At 41.1% G+C, this 17,219-nt stretch overlaps 1 protein-coding gene across 1 annotated transcript in view; it reads left to right on the forward strand.

The window, feature by feature from the left end:
• smyd3 (SET and MYND domain containing 3) overlaps positions 1-17,219 on the forward strand; it is a 122,567-nt gene that overhangs the window by 890 nt on the left and 104,458 nt on the right. The gene's annotated exons all lie outside the window — the stretch shown is intronic.

A 17,219-nucleotide genomic window follows, 5' to 3' on the forward strand; every position in this document is an offset into this window, starting at 1 on the left:
TGAGAGACAAATACAGTCTTAATGGGTATGGGGCTTTGGTGCATTTTAGGCAATTTTGCATGAGAGGATATTATTCATACTTAGAATTAGTGCTGGGCGGCATAACCAAAAATTTATATCACAGTATTTTTCAAAATTATTTCGATTTCATGGTATATGACGGTATGTTTTGTTTCATGTATGACTGAATATGCTTGCAGCTAAGGAGGTGGAGCAAATTTCTCATGTTGCTTTAGCCCCAAAACATTTGCAAAAATAGTCGCTTGGTTGACGTCAGATTTTTTTTTTTTTTTTTCTTTTTTTTTTAAACCGAAGTACCTCCAAACTGCAGACACAGCTCCTCTTTTTGGCACAAGTTCTTCTGTGTCATCTGTGTCAGTTTCTGAACTTTTCTTGTTCTCGTTTTTCACTAGGCCATCTCATAGTAACTATGATGGTTGTAGACCATGTCCCTCAAGGAATATAGCCCTTGAATTGGGTACCACTATAGTGTTATAAGATGATTTCAGACCAAACTTTTTTTTGCTGTAGCCAAACCCACTTCATCAAGCTGAACAGATACATTTAATTAGACTAGTGATAAGAAACACCAAGATGAATAAAAAGTATATTAATAGAGGCCTTATACACTATGTACAAGAGCCTCTCTAGCAAATGGAAGCTGATTGATGAGAGTAGTTAGTGTAGATAGCCTCTGGGAGAATATGAAGATGTAGCTCCTCCAGTTCTGGTTTCTACATGAAGATACACCCTATTAGAGTGTATGAACAGTTCAGCACCAACAGCACAAAATGTAAACTCAATATTATTGATATGCACAATAGTGCTATTTTAATAATCGATTAATCTACCGATTATGTTTTTGATTAATCAGATTTTTACAAAAGATTAGTCTGTTTTCAAAGTCTTTTTGTCAAAATACGAAACTTACTTTTGCCACACGTGTAATAAAAAAAATTTTGTGATGACATTTAACAGATCTTAAATTTTATCAAGTTAAAAAAGGAGCCTGTTTACTAGAATTTCACATTTAAATCAAAAGTGATGTGGTGCATTAACCTTAATGAAGAGACATGCTTTCAGACACCAGACATTATCCTTACTAGCTGCATGTAAGAACGGAATTGTTTGAGAAATACCGACCAGATGTTAGCATGACTTCACTCTTAAGAGCTCCACTGTAGTCTGGGTTGTGTCGTGGTGTGAACCAGCATCTCTCGCTGATGCACATAGCAACCCTAGTGCATAGTAACGGTTCACCTGCTTGTCCGCCAACATCGCTTACATTTAGAGTGGCCTGGGATGAAGTCAAATTCTGATTTTACTAAAGGATCTGACCACAGAAACACTAGAGCAAGAAGGTTTCACCGCTATGTGACAATGTAAAAACAGTTTAACTCGGGGTGAACAAGTCAACTTAACGCATTATTCACTGTCTGTCTGCATGTTAGGTAAATTCTTTTAACAAAGAGACTCAGAGGACGAACTTCGGTAAGATTATATAGAGGTTTTTTTTAGAGAGAGAGAGAGAGAGAGAGAGAGAGTCTATTTTTGAATTGTGAGAGCCTAACATTACAATCTAGGCGGTGAATTAGCGTGCCCAGTGGTGAGGGTGGTATGACAACAGGTAACCTACAGCCGAGATATTGGTGATGTCGGAAAGATTCCGAGTTCATGGATCAATACGTCATTAGCGAAACATCTTAAAACGCACATGCTAAAATGTACCTTAATTTACAAATGAATTTACAAAATGTTTCTACCGACAGATCATGAAACCCAACATTAAGAATTAAAGCAGACTGAAACGCTATAAGAGTTATATAATATAATGAGGTACTTAAACTTGACTCTGGTTTGAAGATGAAGGGAAAAAAGGGATTTTTGTGATTGTTTGTTAATGCAAATCTACAATCTATAACTCAGACCAGATGGGGCGAAGGCAGGTTGGCCTGTGATCTGCAGAGCTGAACTATGAACACCAGAGGTTGAGCAATAATTCTCTGGCCGATGCCGATATTTAGAAATCAGGGCAGCCGATGACTAATATATGACGCTGATTCTTTTGATCGATTTTAATTTTCCCCCTTCATCTCTTTCCTGTGTGTGTCAGACGCACAGACACATTTATTGAGGAAAGTTATCCTGCGTGTTTTAGCAAGAATATTCATTTGAATTGCACACGTTTCTACTTTCAGATTTGTTGCACATGATAAGCATGGTCAGCATCAATTGTAATACGCTACAATGTAATTACGTGTCCAAAACGAATGGTTTTCCCCTGCCATCATTAGCTGAAGCCCATGTGTGTAAAATGTAAACAGGGCACAGCTACAGTGTGTGTTGCTATGTCTGTCACGCAGAGAGAGAGAAACTCTCCAGTGCAGAAGCAGAATTAATAACATATGAGTTTATTCATACAATGCATGCTACTATAATAATTTAGCCGCTGGGCTTGTTAGCACATTTTGGTACCCATGCCTACAGCCTAAACTATAGCTCGCTAACAATACAGACCCAAAAAGTTACAATCACTTTCCAAAAGTAGCTTCATATTTAACCAATGACATGTATAAGGCTAATTTAAAAACGAAAGATAAGTACTTTCTTACTGTTTTTGGTCAATTTTCAGCCGATGGGAACATCAGCTCACTGAACACTGGTGGTGACACCTTGCTTGTCGCAAGAGGGGTCCTCACATGTTTCACAACAATGCTTAGCTGGTTGCAGATGTCCCTGCCTATAAATCGGCCTAATGTGCAGCGAAATGGGCCAATGCCGATTAATTAAAATGTGGAAAAAGCGGGCGATCGATCGGTCGATCTCTAATGAACACTGGTGATTTTTTTTTAGTGCACGGCCTCTTGTGGTCATTGCATGGCCAACATGTAGTTTATTTATATATATATATATATATATATATATATATATATATATATATATAGTTTTAAATGTATGGCGATGTATGTATCTAATATGAGATCGTGCCTGCTCAGAGCACCCACACTGACTAGCCGCTGACTGAAACAAGACAAGGCTGGACGTTTCACTGATATTTAAATGCAGTTGTCAAAATATATTAACACTTTTTCAGGTAGAAAACTATCGCCACGGCAACCACCCCCACCCCTTACATCTCTGTTGAACAGTTTGTTTTGGAAATTTACTACGATTTACCGCAAGGGAAAGTACAGCATACAGACCACTGGTTAAAGTCGCCAAACCAGTTCAGAAGCAGGTACGACTATGGCCGGTAGGGTCTTCAGAGACTCTTCAGGACTATTTTAACACCACAGGCTGGAATATGTTTAAACAGGCTGCCACCTACAGCAACACCACAGACCTCCAGGAATACACAGAGACTGTCACTGCCTACATCACCAAGTGCACAAAAGATGTAACAGACAGTAAGACCATCACTGTCTGGGCCAATCAGAAGCCGTGGCTGCCAGGGAAGGTCTACAGACTCCTGAAGGCTCAGAATGCTGCCTTTAGAGCTGGAGATGAGGTTGGCCTGAAGACAGCTAGGGTCAAACTGTCCCGCAGCATCAAAGAGGCTAAGAGGCAGTACTCCAGGAGGATAGGCCATTGTTTCAATGACAGCAGAGTTACTGTCGGCGTGCCTGTCATGGGGGATACAGACTACACGCTCCCACCACAGACCTTTGACAGCACAAACTACCTGCTGAATGAACTGAACTACTTCGCCTGCTTTAACACACACAACATCGCCCCTGCATAGAAGATCCCAGCCCCTGCTGGTGACCAGGTGCTGACGCTGTCCCTAGACAGCTTGAGGAGATCTCTCAGCAGGATCAACTCTTGCAAAGCTCTGGGTCCTGACAACATACCTGGTCGTGTACTGAGAGACTGCACAGAGGAACTCCTAGGTGTCCTCACAGACATAATCAACATATCGCTTAATCAGGCTGTGGTCCTCCCTTCAAAGACACCACCATCTTTCCTGTCCCGAAGAAATTGAATCCCTCCGACTGCATCGACTACTGTCCAGTTGCACTTACTCCCATCCTCATGAAATGCTTTGAATAGCTAGTCATGCAACACATCAGGTCTGTCCTTCCCTCCTTCCTGGATCCTTCCAGTTTGCATTTTGGCAGAACCGCTCATCTGATGATGCCATCGCCACGGCCCTCAGCACAGTCCTTACACATATGGACACAAAAGACTCATGAGAATGCTGTTCATGAACTTCAGTTCCGGATACAACACATCTATTCCCCAAGAGCTCATTCACGAACTGGACCAGATAGGGCTCAACCCCTTGCTGTGCAACTGGCTGTTGGACTTCCTCACTGGGAAACCATTGGTGGTACGGGTTGGCACTAATACAGCATCCAGCAGCATCACACTGAACAAGGATGTGTGCTGAGCCCTGAGCCCACTTCTCTTTACTCAGCTGACCCACGACTGCACACCAACGCGCAGCTCCAACCTCTTCATTAGTTTGCAAACGACACGACTATGGTGGGTCTCATCAGCATTAGATGAGACAAACTACAGGAGCAAGGTGAGCTGCCTGGCCGTGTGGTGCAGCTTGAAGTCACCCATGTACAGGAGGTGGCTGATCAATCTGGAAGTCCCACTGGATCTTAGCTTGGTCATTCTCCACCGCCTTTGAAGGTGTATCTCATTTTGACCTTGGGACCACTAGCCCATACTCAGCACAGATGTTCCTGTACACTATGACAGCTACTTGGTTATGTCGTTCCATGTATGCCTTGCCTACTAGCATCTTACAACCTGTTGTTATGTGCTGGATTGTCTCAGGATCATCCTTCCCTGGTGTGGTAAACCCCAGCCTCTATTGATTTTGTGCTCAGGGCCTGTTCTTGTGCTGCTATGAATAGTGCCTCTGTACTGTCTTTCAGTCCAGACTTTTCCAGCCACTGGTAGGACTTTTCAATATCAGCCACTTCTTCTATCTGTCGGTGGTACATAACGTGCAGGGGTTTTTCCTGCCATGATGATTCTTGCTCCTCTCCCTCTGCTTCGGCCTTCTGTTACCTAAGATATACATTAAGTACTTCATTGATCTGGGCCATCTTCCTGATGTACTCATGGATCTTTGCTATTTCATCTCAGATGATGGCTCTGGTACTCACCAGTCCTTGCCCTACTTCCTTCCTCTTAGTGTACTGTCTCAGGATGCTGGATTTGGGGTGGGACCCTCCATGTGTTGTGAGAAGCTTTTTTGGCTTGACATCGGTGGCCTCTATCTCCTCTTTTGGCCAACTTATTATGCCTGTGGGGTATCTGATGGCCGACAGGGCATAGGTCTTGATGACTTGGACCTTGTTCTTCCCATTTAGCTGACTTCTTAGGTCTTGCCTTACTCTGTGTAGGTATTTGGCTGTGGCTGCTTTCCTTGTGGCTTCTTCTTGGTTCCCATTTGCCTGTGGGATTCCAAGTTACTTGTAGCTTTCCTCAACATCCGTTATGCTGCCTTCTGGCAGTTCAGTTCCTTCAGTCCTGACAACCTTCCTTCTCTTTATCATCAGAACACACTCCAGTCCAAATGTAAGTCTAGTCATTGCTGTATATCCTGGTGGTGTGGATCAGTGGGTCGATGTCTCACTCACTCCTGGCATAGAGCTTGATGTCATCCATGTGCAGGAGGTGACTGATGGTTGCTCCATTTCGTAGTTGGTATTGGAAGCCAGTCTTAGTGATGGTGAGGTGGTTCACTCAGTTGTCATCATCTCCTTGGTAGGTGCCGGACTTGATGGAGACTTGTGCAATCGGCTTGAGGTTGGCCAGTAGGGTTGTTTTTCACAGTCCCTCCTTATGAAGGTGCTTAGAGTCCTATTGATATTGTATAGCTCCAAGCATTCCTGGATCCATGTGTGTGGCATTGAGTTGTAGCCTTTCTTGTAGTCAATCCAGGTGGTGCACAGGTTGGCCTGTCTGGTCTTACAGTCTTGACTGACTGTACAAGTAACTGCTTTATCTACCAGTAGTTGATGTTTTGCTCCCCTGGTGTTCTTACCCATTCCTTTCTGGGCCCCGCTCATGTATTGAGCCATGTGCTTACTCATTTTAGCCGCCAAGATGCCTGACAGGAGCTTCCGTGTTGTGCAGAGGCAGGTTATCGGGCAGTAGTGGGATGGGACTGCTCCCTTTTGGGGGTCCTTCAGGATCAGGACTGTCCTGCCTTCAGTCAGCCATTCAGGGTGAGTACCATCCATTATCAGCTGGTTCATTTGAGCTGCTAGGCACTCATGGAGTGCAGGTAGCTTCTTTAGCCAGTAGGTGTGAGAGTAGGGCTGCAATGATGGAGCTCAATTACAAAAAATCATCGAAGCAAATTCTTTGCCTATTCGTATTTGTTTAATTACTATCACTTGCATTATTGAACCTGCTCCGCCTAGGGATCATTGTTCCACACGGACCATAATCACTGTCGCACAACGCATTTCAGTATCAAAAGTTGGAGCTATGGCAGAGAACAAAACCGTCCGTAAAAGGTGGAAAATGTTCAAAGTTTGTGATCATTTCAGACCTAAAAAAGATGACAACATGGTGCAATGCGTGTATTGTAAAGTAGAACTGGTGTAACACAACAGCACTTCGTCAGTGCTTCAACATCTGAACAGAAAGCATCAGCATTGGAAACGAAGTAGTGAAGTAATCAATGCACCAAATAAGCTGACTCCTAAAGCATCCTGTTGTGAACCAGACTGGCTCACCCAGGGGAGCTGACACAAAGGTAACGTCATTTCAAGGTAAGCCGTCATTTCTGTCAGGTATTACACAATAATATTATTGTTTAAAAATGCAGTCTATTTTTTCTGATTACTCGAGTAATCGCTGAAATGTTTGGTAGAACACTTGACACCAAAAATGGCCGATAGCTGCAGCCCTACTTGAGACCCTTTCTTAGATATCTGCCATTGTGATGGTTACTGGGTCCTGTGCAGGAAGGTTGTTTGGCTGTTGTTTGGTTGTTTGGCTGGGTGCTGTGTTGATTACTTCTGACAGTTACTGGAATATAAGTTTAGTCATTTAGATATGGCTAAATAAAAACTAACCTGCAATGATTTAAATACATTGAATTGCTAATACATGAAATAGGACCAGCAGTGTTGTTATTCTTCCTCCTACTTCCTTCACATGTGTGTATATGTGAGGTATTATGGATCTGTAGCATGTGCTTTGCATTTGTAATGTCACATGACATGAATGTGTGTTGCTTTAAAAATCTATATCATCACCATCAATAAAGATACTATGTCAGTCTAGATTATTAATATTGATTCTGGAATATTGTATGAAGGCAAAAATCTTTCACATTAACTCAGTATTCACTACTGTAGGGTGCACAAAAATGAAGTAGTGGTAAGGTAATCAGGTAATAATGGAGGGACTAATTAACTGCTCAGTATGATGTGTCTTGACTTCAATCGAGGATGCACAAAAAGAGCAACAAATAATGAAATCATGAGTACTGAATGAGTTGTTAGTACAGTTTGTGCCACACAGTGCCAGATTCAGAGTTAAGGCCTTTACACACCAGGAACAATGAGAATAAATATCACAAAAAAATCTGGAGGCAAATTAAATGCCCCACATATATTCACATCAAATGCGACACGAATATGTGATTGCAGCTTCTAAAATGTCACGCTACAAAAATTTGATTCCTCATCAAGCAATGATGACATTGCAGATTTTACTAAAAAAAAAGCATAAAAAATAACATTTTGGGTGCATCCAATACAATGCACAAGAACAGTCACTATATTTCACCCAATCACTCTCATCATGCCTTTGTAGGAACTCCCTTAGCTGAAGCTGAACCAAGTTAATATAAGACGATCCGCCAGAATGTTTTTCAGTGACAGTCCAACAAGCTGCAACAAGCTGCATTGTGATTGATCAGAGGTGTTCCTGTTACTGGAGAAAAATTGGTAAAATCGACTTGGGGGCGAAAAAAAACATACTGCTTTTTCACATGGTGAACTTCCACCGTTGATGTGGAATGGTTTATTCACAAGTTATTGGTTCAAAAAATATTATTGACACGTGAAAAAGTTGCTTGGAAAATTTGCCTCTGGTGTGTTAAGGCCTTTAATCAGAAACATGAAGAAAGTGGTCTTTGTTCCATTTTTAATATAATATCTTACAGGCACGTTCTGTAGTAACTCATTTTCTACTGTAGAGTAGGGCTGCAACACGTAATTGTTTTTAAATAGTTGGCAACAAATGTATTAACCAATTACTTATATCTAGTAATGTAGCTGTGAAGTGTTGAGCGGTTGCAGAAACGAAAATGGCAGAGGTGCAGAAGAGTGAAAGTCGCATTTTCCATAATTAAACAATTTTTACTTTATGTGGCTAGGAGTGGTAAGTTTAAGTTTATTTATTTATATAGCACATTTAAAACAGCCAAAGGCTGGCCAAAGTGCTTCACAATAAGAGAACATTAGGTAAAATGGTAAATATAAAAGTACAGCCAAAGTATAACAAAAAATAGAGAAGGCAATAAACAAATACAAATCCTAAAAGGCCAAAGAGAGTTTTTAGAACAGACTTAAAAATAGATAGGGCGGGGGCAGTTCTGATATCCACTGGCAAGTCATTCCAGAGGCGAGGCCCAATAACAGAGAAGGCACAATCAGCTCTACGCTTAAGTCTGGAGTGTGGGATTAACAGAGGATTTTGGTCACAAGACCTTAGACATCTCAGGGGGGTATAATGGTGTAGTAGTTCAGAGAGATAGGCTGGTACTTGGTTATGCAAAAATTTAAAAACAAACATAAAAATTTTTGTTTAGCTAGCTAACAGTAAGCTGATATCTTCAGTTATTCTAGAATATATACACAGTGGGTACGGAAAAGTATTCAGACCCCTTTTAAATTTTTCACTCTTTGTGTCATTGCAGCCATTTGCCAAAATCAAAAAAGTTCATTTTATTTCTCATTAATGTACACTCAGCACCCCATATTGACAGAAAAAAACAGAAATGTAGAAATTTTTGCAAATTTATTAAAAAAGAAAAACTGAAATATCACATGGTCATAAGTATTCAGACCCTGTGCTCAGTATTGAGTAGAAGCACCCTTTTGAGCTAGTACTGCCATGAGTCTTCTTGGGAATGATGCAACAAGTTTTTCACACCTGGATTTGGGGATCCTCTGCCATTCTTCCTTGCAGATCCTCTCCAGTTCTGTCAGGTTGGATGGTGAACGTTGGTGGACAGCCATTTTCAGGTCTCTCCAGAGATGCTCAATTGGGTTTAGGTCAGGGCTCTGGCGGGGCCAGTCAAGAACGGTCACAGAGTTGTTCCGAAGCCACTCCTTTGTTATTTTAGCTGTGTGCTTAGGGTCATTGTCCTGTTGAAAGGTGAACCTTCGGCCCAGTCTGAGATCCTGAGCACTCTGGAAGAGGTTTTTTTCCAGGATATCTCTGTACTTGGCCGCATTCATCTTTCCTTCAATTGCAACCAGTCGTCCTGTCCCTGCAGGTGAAAAACACCCCCACAACATGATGCTCCCACCACCATGTTTCACTGTAGGGATTGTATTGGGCAGGTGATGAGCAGTGCCTGGTTTTCTCCACACATACCGCTTAGAATTAACGCCAAAAAGTTCAATCTTGGTCTGATCAGACCAGAGAATCTTATTTCTCATAGTCTGGGAGTCCTTCGTGTGTTTTTTGGCAAACTCTATGCGGGCTTTCATGTGTCTTGCACTGAGGAGAGGCTTCCGTCAGTCCACTCTGCCATAAAGCCCCGACTGGTGGAAGGCTGCAGTGATAGTTGACTTTGTGGAACTTTCTCCCCTTTCCCTACTGCATCTCTGGAGCTCAGCCACAGTGATCTTTGGGTTCTTCTTTACCTCTCTCACCAAGGCTCTTCTCCCACAATTGCTCAGTTTGGCTGGACGGCCAGGTCTAGGAAGAGTTCTGGTCGTCCCAAACTTTTTCCATTTGAGGATTATGGAGGCCACTGAGCTCTTAGGAACCTTGAGTGCTGCAGAAATTCTTTTGTAACCTTGGCCAGATCTGTGCCTTGCCACAATTCTGTCTCTGAGCTCCTTGGGCAGTTCCTTCGACCTCATGATTCTCATTTGCTCTGACATGCACTGTGAGCTGTAAGGTCTTATACAGGTGTGTGCCTTTCCTAATCAAGTCCAATCAGTTTAATTAAACACAGCTGGACTCCAATGAAGGAGCAGAACCATCTCAAGGAGGATCAGAAGAAATGGACAGCATGTGAGTTAAATATGAGTGTCACTGCAAAGGGTCTGAATACTTATGACCATGTGATATTTCAGTTTTTCTTTTTTTAATAAATTTGCAAAAATTTCTACATTTCTGTTTTTTTTCTGTCAAGATGGGGTGCTGAGTGTACATGAATGAGAAATAAAATGAACTTTTTTGATTTTGGCAAATGGCTGCAATGACACAAAGAGTGAAAAATTTAAAGGGGTCTGAATACTTTCCGTACCCACTGTATATATTAGTGACGATGAAGAGTTTGTACCCAGCCTGCCTGTTCAGAGACAAGGGAGAATGAGAATCTTTGCCAGTAGGCTTTATCCTAAATAGTTAACAGTTACTCACCAGTCTAGCAGACAAGCAGCAAGCTCTGAATCGAATCGCATCTTTTTTTATCAGCCAGGAGTTTTTTCTAGCGGGGGAAAAACCATGCCAAGATTAACTGAGTGATTAACACTCAACATAAAGGGAGAAGGTCGTTTTCCACTAGCATAAGCCATCTCCAAAGTGATACTAATCATCTTCTTGTTGTTTAAGGGTAGGTGTCAACCAACAATGATGCTAGTAGGGAGCCAGAGGGTACTTTAGTTTGTCAGGTTTGGGGGTATGGGGACATGCTTGGGTGGGGTGGGAATGGAGGCCTGTGGGTTGTTCTTCCGTGGGACCAAGCGGGCAGGCCAGGCACTACAATTACTCAATGGTAGCATCTAGTGTCGCAATGTGATAATGCAACACAGACGGGAAGCAGGACATTTTTTAAATTCTGTTACACAGTGTGCCTTTAAACATACAGCACAACAGCATAAGTTACTAAAACAGTAAACACCATGTATAGTTTGCTAGAATTAACACATCATTGTGAACAGTCATTTCAAATCTTTTTCTATTCTATACAAAGAATTAGTCTAGAATCTCTTTGGTTGAGATCGATTTCCAAGGACATTGGACGCAAAATAAACCAATCGGAGAAACAAAGAATATGACGCAAGCAACTGAGCTGCATTTAACACAATAAAAAAGAAAAAAAGAGGGAACAAATACAGGCACACATTTTAGCTCGTGAGGTGAGGTATGTGTGTCGTGAGTTTCGCATGCTTTTGTAAAATGTGTTTTTAGATGCAAAACACATGTGCTGCGTTAATGTGATGCTAATTAGTACCACATTCCTAAAGAAAAGCCCATTAAGAAAAAACTATGCAGAGCATTTACATCATACAATCCTTGTAGTAAATCACAAACAGAAGTTTACTGAATAAAATTAGCAAAACATACATCCAAGTCTGACTCACCTGGAGGCCGCCAGAACCGCTATGATGGACATGTTTTTTGACTTCTCCAGCGCCTTCAACACCATTTGGCCGACACTCAACTGTCCACTTGAGATAGTGGACAGTTTCAAGTACCTGGGTGTTCACCTAAAACATAAACTGGACTGGACGAATAACACCGATGCCCTGTACAAGAAGGGCCAAAGTCGCCTCCACCTTGAGGAGACTGAGGTCCGTTGGAGTGTGCAGGCCTCTCTTAAGGACATTTTATGACTCTGTGGTAGCCTCTGCTATCCACTACGCCGTGGTCTGCTGGGGAGCAGACAGCACAGACCGGGACAGAAAAAGACTTAAGCTGGTCAGGAGGGCCAGTTCTGTCCTGGGCTGTCCACTGGACTCTGTGGAGGAGGTGGGTGAGAGGAGGATGTTGGCCAAGCTGACATCCATCATAGACAATACCTCTCATCCACTGCATCAGACAGTGGAGACGCTGAGCAGCGGAAACTTTGTGGAAGACTGTTACACCCTCCATGTAGGAAGGAGCGATACTGCAGGTCTTTCATTTCCACCACTGTTAGATTATACTGGTTGTATCAATCTAACAACTCAACTGTGCACATAGAGGTTTTCATGTTAACTTATCTTGTGTAGTTTATTTTATTTTAGACATATTCTGTATAGAATTCTTCTTTGTAAATTTGTGAAATGTTTCATCAAATTTTCATTCTTTGCACCTTACTGTTGTCGTGTAGCTGTGGTAACAATTGAATTTCCCCACTGTGGGATCAATAAAGAATTATCTTATCTTGAAATCAGTTGTGGTCTAACAAAGTTAATTGGAAGGTGTCTGTTGACAAACAAGGCCTTCTAAAGAATCATATACAACATCTTAAGAAGCATCTACTGGCCTGGTACCTTTGAATCTCAGCCCAGGAATGGAAGGACATTAGGGACCAGGTCAATGAGAGACTCAAAAACCCCAGAAGACTGGATCCCAGGATAGTGCGGAACTACTAACTGAATCTATCCAAGTACTGTATGTTTGTCTTTTTCAGGCCACCTTTTTTATGCAATATTGGTGGTCAAACATGTGAAAGGTTGGTGTGTGCTATGGTTTCTATATGCATCGCCAGGAGATGCAGGGAGATTTTTTTTTTGGTATTGCGGTGAGAGTGAATGTCATGCTTCACCTGCCACTGATATAGGATTGAATCTAGCTCATCTCTAGTTTTTAGTCCAACCTTAAAAGTAAAGAGGGTGTCTGCTTCCTGAACCCAGACTGGGAGCTGGTTCCACAGAAGTGGTTTGAGTGCTAAAGGCTTTGCCTCTCATTCTAGTTTTGGAAATTCTAGGAACCACAAGTAGACCTGCAGAGTGAAGTGCTCATGAACATGAACAAATTGGAATCTGTCTGGTAATTCAGCACTTTAGCACTCTTCGTAGGGGCAGTCGTGGCCTAATGGATAGGACTTGTAACCCAAAAAGTCACGGGTTCGAGTCTCGGGTTCGACAGGCCAACCCTGCCTGTCCACCATGTCCACCAAATACCATGACTGAGGTGAGACCCTGGACCCCCAACTGCTTCCCGGGCACTGCAGCACTGTCTGCCCACTGCTCCGGGTGTGTGTGCACGGTGTGTTTGTGTGTTCACTACTGTGTGTGTGCACTTTGGGTGGTAATAGAATTTCCCCACTGTGGGACTAGTAGGGGAATTAAGTTAGTGCCATAATCCTGCTAGCATTGCTGTAGACTTGTGGTTTTGTTTTCAGTGGTACTGTATCATTATTATAAATCTTTGTCATTGTGCTTGGTTAGTGTTTACCATTGTTAAGAGGTGACAATTATTTTACAAGTGTCTAATGTTGCTGAAATAGACAACAAGCATACTCAGCTCTTTCTTTACAGTTTTATTGTCCACATACAGGTTGTAAGATGTGTACATACAGTTTCAGGGCTCTTCTACAAGCCATAAAGCTATATTATGTGCATTCTACTATGAGACTCAAAAGCAAACAACTCCTGTGCTCCCTTTCTCTTATCTAATACAGTCCACACTTTTGCTCATCTAGGGAGCTTGAACTGTATGTCTGCGGATCTAAGACCGTCAGGAGTGGTGCTAGGCTGAGAGGCAGTTGTGTTGAAGTGGCCAAACTATGTTTCTACAATTTCTGTGTTTATCACATGATGCACACTGTGTCCCAAAAAAATTAGGTGTGAGTGTGGGCCACAGAAGCCTTTCATAGCACCTCTCCACATTAAGATGAGACTAGGAAGGTTTTTTTTCTGCTAGGCACTGTATATGAAGTATTGAACCCTATGAGGTTTTATATGATACGTATAAAGATTAATGTGAGGATTTTAACAATAAAAAGCAGCCACCATTTATTGGTTAGTTTATCTAGTGATATAGCAGTTTACAGTGGCACACTGTGACACGGAGAGCAGCTGCAGATACAAAAATGGCAGAAGCGGAGATAAGCCACATTTTCCACAATAGAACAATTTTCACACTGTTATGTGGATGATGGTGCTTTTAGGAGCAAAGTTCTAACAATTTCATTTAAGACTGAAACCTGAATGCAGATAACCTGATAGAAATAAATGAATGTTTAATGTTGCATTATCTCGTTGCTCTCTGTAGTTGTTTTTATGATTGAAATGGATGCCAGTGTTTAATTTGCAGTTTGCACACTGTTTTAGGAGGAAATGTTTACGTATAATATAAGAGACAGCCACAGGCACTGTGAAATAAGGAAGAAGTTCCAGAAAAACATGGAGGTAGAGGAAAATCAACACACTCTGGGCAGATAACACATCAAACACCGCTTTGATGGGATTTCTCTGGTTTTGACAGACCAAAGAATGTGGAAGATGCGCTTCTCTCTGCTGTCAGGTCACGCATGTGTTTGCATATGTAAGTCTTTATATTTGACACCAATCTCTCACTCACTGTCTCTTTGGATCACACAGAAACAGACAATTAATACAAACAAAAACAGAGCATCTTATTTATAGCAGGAAACTTTTGATAGAAAGTTACATAAGACAGTTTCCAAGGGGTCTTTATTATTTCAAACTTACAGACATAAAAAATATTGACAGACAGTTGACTTGAGAATTTTGTTCTAATTTCAGCTTGACATAAACATGTTAAAAGAATGAATTTGTAGGAAAACAATGAAAAGACAGCAGTAGATAAAATCATTACATTGCCTTCTAGTTGGTGTGAGATAAAACCAAAAAAGGAGTAAATGCATGGAGACCAACCATTTCTCTACTGTGAATCCAAAATCGATGTTGCCTGCACAAGAAGTGGTCTACTACATCCAAGAAATCACAAATATATGTGGCCTTTAATATATTTTGATTTATTTTATATTCTATTAATTTCACCTTTCACAGATCCAAACTAATAATAGCCCCCCCTCGATCCATCTATATGTGAAGAGTAAGAAAAAGTAAAAAAATTACGAACTAAACATTCTTTGGTGTACAAAGAGGGAAATGTTTCTAAGAGCATTTTATCCTAGGTTTTTGAAAGCTCCAAAGCCTGCACATATGGGAATATTTCTGGTGCTAGTCTATTTATTGATATTTGCATACATGCAGCCAGGTGCTCTCCTTTCAGTCTGTTCCTCAGCTCAGTTTTGACTAGAGAAACATGAAAAACACTGTTTTTTAATTAAGTGTACTTATTCATATATAAATGAATAAGATTTAAATCATCTAAATAATGATCTAAATAATATACACTATATATAGAAAATTTGATATTTGATCCAAAATACTGTACATTTTGTGCACAAAGTTACATTTCACTTATCATTCATAGCTGAAAAACCTCTTTCCCAGTTAACACTTGAGGAAGGGGATGACCAGCCCCAAGCAAAGGTTTGGGTATATTTCTGTCCATTCATCATTTTCACTGGCTAGAAGCTGTATGATCTGAGACTATCTCTTGTCCTTTAGAGATTAGCCACTGCAAGTCAAAACAGCATAAAATGCATTGAAACATTTACAGATGTCAAAACATTTCAACTGCCAAGACATGAAAAAGAAATAAATTCAGGTAATTTCAATCCTGAACCGTACTTGGTAAGGTAGAGCCGTTGCTTGAAGTGGGATTTGGAGCCAATCTGGGTTCCATTCTGAGTTGCGATACTAATACAATCTGAAAATTATGCGATGTATGTATATGTATTCACAGTAATTTATAATTCTCCTTACCGTGTTATACCATATCTCGGTGAACGAGATACTGGGTACTGTGCTGCTTGGTCACCTGCTTCTCCTGAGCACTCTCAATATTTGGGACACTGGCTTGAAATGAGACATAAAGTTTGAAAATGGCTTGATCTCTGTTTCGCCTCCATTGACTGACACTGTAATTGAACCTTAGTTTAAGTGGCTTCATTCACTTAGGCGTAATGTTATGCATTAATTTATCACATATTCATGATGTTACCTCTGATGCTGTGTCTCTCTCTACCTGTCCCTTCCACCATATTGTATTAGATATTTTGGTCTAACGTTAGCTAAAGTTGGTTTGTCTTGATAGCCAGCATAGCCCAAAGAGATGTTACATGTACTGTAACGTTAGCTAACAACACAGCATATTTGCTGCTTTCACAGAGTTAGATGCTGCTACCAAAGTCAAAGAACAATTTAAACAAAAGCAGTTACTGTACACAGTATTGTACAGAATTCCACCAAAAGTGCCATTTTAACATGGATTTCAAGACACAAGACAAAAATGTGTTGTCTTTTCATTCATTTGAAACTACCACAATATTATGTTGGACTTTTAGGCCATAGCTTTCCTTTGTTCCTTTGTTGTTGGTTTTTGTAAACAAAGCGCGTCTTGTGCGGGAGTGAACACATGCCACGTATAGGCTACACCTACTGGAGGCAATGAGAATCAGTGGCTATTAGCATTAGTAACTGACATAAACTTATGTTTTTACGTTTTTTTTAGTTTTAATGCCTAAACCTAACCAATGCACTTTAATGTCCAAACCTAACCAAGACCTTTTATTTCCTAAACCTAATCAACATGTTTTAAAGCCTAAATACAACCAAGCAGTTGTTGTGCTTAAACTTAAGGACATAACTTACGTAATGACGACAGTGAAGATCTGTAGGATGAATACTATCTACTGAACTTTCCAGTATGTTCCAGTAGGTGAGTAGGGACCCATAACTATAGTCTGAAGCCAAATGTAGTGCTTCTCTACACTCAAGTGTACTCAAAGAGCTTTTAAAATATTTGTCCATTCACCCACCGGGGCAACTTGGGGTTCAGTGTCTTTCCCAAGGTCACTTCAACCTATGGACCAGGGAAGCCAAGGATCAAACCACCAACCCCCTGGTTCATGGTCGACCTGCTCTACCTCCTGAGCCACAGCCACCCCAATAGCATGAATAGCATGACAACATTCCAAACCGGTGGTTTCGCAGAGGACCTCGACCTTTTCATAATGCTATCTATATTGACTTTGGACTTAATTGAATATCTGATTCATTCTATCTTGATTCTTGCTGTCTTGCTGTCTGTCACTAAGACACTAAGGTGCCCTAGGCAACTGCCTACGTGGTCTATGCCTCAAAATGGCCTTGATCTAATTTAAGTCTTTATTTTGTTTATTACCTGTGATGTGAAGACATCCAATTTCCACACAGTCAGAATTAAGCTAGGAAAATCTCTGTTACACT

Source organism: Mastacembelus armatus, chromosome 3 (genome assembly GCF_900324485.2).
Source record: "Mastacembelus armatus chromosome 3, fMasArm1.2, whole genome shotgun sequence".
Classification (NCBI taxonomy): domain Eukaryota; kingdom Metazoa; phylum Chordata; class Actinopteri; order Synbranchiformes; family Mastacembelidae; genus Mastacembelus; species Mastacembelus armatus.